We start from the raw sequence: 4,317 nt of genomic DNA on the forward strand, positions 1-4,317 counted from the left end.
GCCAACAACAATCAAGCAGAGTATGAGGCGTTGATCGCCGGAATCTTGCTGGCCAAGGAGATGGGAGCTAGGGTGCTGATGGCTAAGAGTGACTCGTTGTTGGTTATGGGACAAGTAACAGGCGAGTTCCAGGCCAAGGATCCACAAATGGCGGCTTACTTAGAGTACGTGCAGGAATTGAAGGGTTCCTTTGTCTCGTTTGAAGTAGTGCATGTGCCCAGAGAGCAGAATGCCCGAGCAGACTTGTTAGCTAAGCTCGCCAGTTCGGGCAAGGGGGGTAGGCAGAGGACGGTGATCCAAGAAACCCTGAAGACGCCTAGGGCATTTGTGGCAGATCACCTGGTTCTTCAAATAAGCAAGTCGACGGAGAAAGCGGCAAGGTGTCACAGGTCTTTGACTCAGGAGACCTTGAGATCGCCAAGAATAAGAGCATGTCGGGGGGAGAGGGTGAACATGACGCAGGTCTGTGCCACGCATGAGCCAGACACATGGATAACCCAGTACCAGCGCTGCCTGGTAGATGGCCTTCTCCCGCTGGATCCGATGGAGGCTAGGAAGATAAAGAAGAACTCCAGCAAGTTCACAATGATTGATGGCGAGTTGTATAGGTTTGTGATGTGATTCCACTAGCATAATTAGAATGGTTCTTGACATTCTTAGGAATCATCTTGAGTTGGTTAAGAGCTAGGCACTTTATCATAGAAATGGATCAAGGTTCTATGAACAAGAACTCACCAAAACTAGTGCCAAAACACAAACTCATATAGAAGATCCAATTATTGTCAAATTGAACCAACAAAAAGAGGTAAAACTTAAATCCACCGAATAGAATTGGAAGGGAAGCAAATTGAACCGAACAAAATGTAAAAGAAAGGCATAGAACTGAAATTACTTGCTGGAAAAAGAAAAGAACCGAACCAAACACAATTTAGAATAAGAACAGCTGCTGGAAAACTTAAAAACCGAACCAAAAAACAGCAAAGAAACAAGCTAAGACAAGGAATTAACAAAGAAGAAAGGAAGGAGAAGAGAATTGCTCATGAAGATGGATGTATGATGAATGATCACGCCACTAGAAGTGTGGTTGCTCCTAGATGAGTGTGCTGCCGCCACTTGAGGACACCATGGATCCTTCAAGATAAGACTAGAGAAGAAGGCTCAAAAGCTCTCCAATGCTCACTCCAAATTTGAGTATAATTTCTTTAGATAAATTCCAATCTGAAATTTACAAAGAGAGCACCTCTATTTATAGCCTAAGGTGCTGAAATGTAAGCTACACAAATTCAAAAACTCCCTCCTAAAAAGCTTATAGAATTTCCGCCTAAAACAAAGCATGAGGAAGGTGTGATCCCTTCTCTCACTTTGGCACCTCCTTATTTACTCCTACACCTATCTACTAACACACCCCCCCTAAGACTCTTAACTAAAGACTAAAAGATGCTTTAACAATAGAGGTTTCTAATGTTTCCCTCTAAGCACCTTCAACAATATTCTTTATTATTTAATACTTGGCCTTGCCCTTCATAGGATGGACTTGGGTTTGGGCTTGGGCTTTGGGCTTGGGCCTCTCTTTATTTTATGTCTTCTTTTAATTTTGAGAAGACTAGAAGGAAGAACTTCAAGTGTGATGGTGAATTGCCTCTTCCTTCATTAATAAAAACCTCCTTTACTTGACTCTCATCAGTTTGGGTTCACACACTGATAAGTGTCTAATTTCATTAATATTTCATATTAAAATATAGGCACTTATGAGGATTTATTGCTAATTTACATATAAAATAATCCCTAATTTATGAATTTATACCTTTTTACATTTTTTATGATCTTTATTTGAATAAGAGTATTTTATTCCCAAATTTGGTGTTAATTGCAGATTTCTAAGGAAGATTGGAGATTTGGATTAAAGATGAATGATTTGAGCTAAAAAGATAAAGATAGAAGGTCCCAGAATGGAAAAAGATGCAAAGGAAGATTGGGTCTTTTTTTATGTTTTATCATTTAGCCCGTTAGCACGACACAATAAACAACCTAACCCTAGAAAACTAGGATAAATAGAGGGCTAGAGGCTCAACCTTAGGGTGCCAGATTGAGAGGAAAACACCATAGAGTGAATTGTAACTCAATTGGGAGAATGGAAGGTGATAGAAGTATGCGTGGCTAATTCTACCCTTTGGGATTGGGAGTAATCTGCTCAAACTCTTATGTATTGAGGTGATATTTTATATATTAATATTCAGTTCTTGATTGATTATTGGTATTGTTGTTTTACTTTTAATTTTCCGTGACAAATTGAGAATCTTAAATCTGACCGGGAGGTATTTTTAGGGTTCGGACCTAAACAACAATACTTAACATATTTGAGTGCTAGGAATAGACTTGAAATGTTAATTGCTATTAAACGTCTGAGCTTCGTTGTAAGTTGTTCTTATAATTGTGCGAGGGATCGATAGTTAGGGGACATTCTTAAGGATTTTATATGCGAGGAATCGATATAAATGATTTTTATACGGGCATCAATTTCAATCAAAGAACTTAATATTGACATGCTAATCAAAATACTTGAGAATGAGAGAGATGAAACTAATCCTTATTTTTCCAATTGAAACAACTAATTCTTTGTTTGTTTTCTTATTGATCAGTGCCAACACAATTAATTCAAAACTCTTTTAATTGTTCTGTTTTTATATTTAGCGATTATTGTACTCGATAATTCACTGTTCCTTGTGGGATCGATATCCGTCCTTAGGGACAATTATTACTTCTGACAAACGCGGTGCACTTGCCGTAAAAAGTCATCAAGTTTTTGGCGCCGTTGCCGGGGAACAGATTTGATTTGTTGAGTATAATTTCCTAAATATTGTAAATATTTTATTTTTTTTTATTTGTTTTGATTTTGTTTATTTTATTAAAATTAGATTTGATTTGATTTTAGTATAGATTTGCTGTTTAAAAAAAAAGAAAGTTGTTGATTTTATATTATTTTTTTTTCTTTTCTTTACGTTATTTAATTTAGTTTATTTTTATTTTATTTTGTTTTTATTTTGATTTTGATTTTGTTTTATTATATTTTATTTTAGTTTTTTTAGATTAGTTTAGGTAGTTTTATTTATGTTTACGTAACTGTTATTTATTTATTTTAATTATATTTTATTATTAGTTTTAGTTTTTATTTCTTCGTAAGCTAGTTAGTTAGAATATTAGTTGTTTACAATTATAGTTTTCAAATTTTTTTTAACTTTATTTTATTTTATTTCTAGTATTTATTTTATTTTTTATTTTTTTTAGTACGTTATTTTTTGTTTTTAGAGTTTTCTTTTATTCTATTTTTAGTTTTTATTTTATCTATATTTTTTTTTGAATATTTTTGTTAATTTTCTCTTAACGTCATTTCAGTGTTTTATTTTTGTTTTTTGTTTTATTTATTTATTTATTTATTTTATTTTACATATTTTTTTTTATTTTTATCTTCAAATTTATTTTATTTTATTGTTTTTAAAGAAAAAAAAAGTTCTCTATTTTTTTCTCTCCACTAATATGTTTTAGGAAGAAAGCAACATGACAGAACAGCAAACACCACCTACTAAGAAGACACTTGGAGATTATGTCATGTACCAAGGACCAAGACATTTTTCTAGTATTGCAATACCTACTACTACCAAGGCCTTGGAAATAAATCCCGATTTTCTCACTCTCATCCGTGCCTATCAATTTAGCAATAGAACATGAGGATCCATATTCACATTTGGATACATTTTATGAATTGGTAGGAATAATGGGTTTTCAATCAGGTGATCTAGAAAATGTTTATATGCGCTTGTTTTCTTTTTCATTGGCAGGAAAGGCTAAGGAATGGCTCAAATCACTTCCAAATCAGAGCCTCACTAGCTGGACGGATGTAGAGGAAAAATTTTTGCAAAGATTTTTTCCAATTTCTCGCTACATCAAAGCAAAGTCTGAAATCTCTATATTCAGACAAGGAGCAAATGAAGTCTTTTGTGATACATGGGAAAGATTTAAGATGATATTGAGAAAATGCCCAAATCATGGGTTTGAAGATATTTCTCAACTGAGCATATTCCTGAATGGTCTCAGATCTGACATAAAGATGCTCCTAGATGCTGCAGCTGGTGGCACAATGATGGCCCTTGATGTAGAACAAGTGACAATAATTATTGATGCATTGGCATCAACTGATTATAAAGCCCAACATGATGGACAAGATCTTCAGAATAAAGGGTTGTTAGAAAATGCACTCTTGGCTAAAAATAAGATTCTGACACAGCAGATTGAGCAACTAACTGCACAAATGGCTAAATT

The 4,317-nt window shown here is 34.4% G+C and overlaps 1 pseudogene; it reads right to left on the reverse strand.

The window, feature by feature from the left end:
* Positions 1 to 3,944: 3,944 nt before the first annotated feature.
* On the reverse strand, positions 3,945 to 4,050 carry LOC137823224 (small nucleolar RNA R71; annotated as a pseudogene).
* Positions 4,051 to 4,317: the final 267 nt, after the last annotated feature.

Source organism: Phaseolus vulgaris, chromosome 8 (genome assembly GCF_051622355.1).
Source record: "Phaseolus vulgaris cultivar YP4 chromosome 8, ASM5162235v1, whole genome shotgun sequence".
Taxonomy (NCBI): Eukaryota; Viridiplantae; Streptophyta; class Magnoliopsida; order Fabales; family Fabaceae; genus Phaseolus; species Phaseolus vulgaris.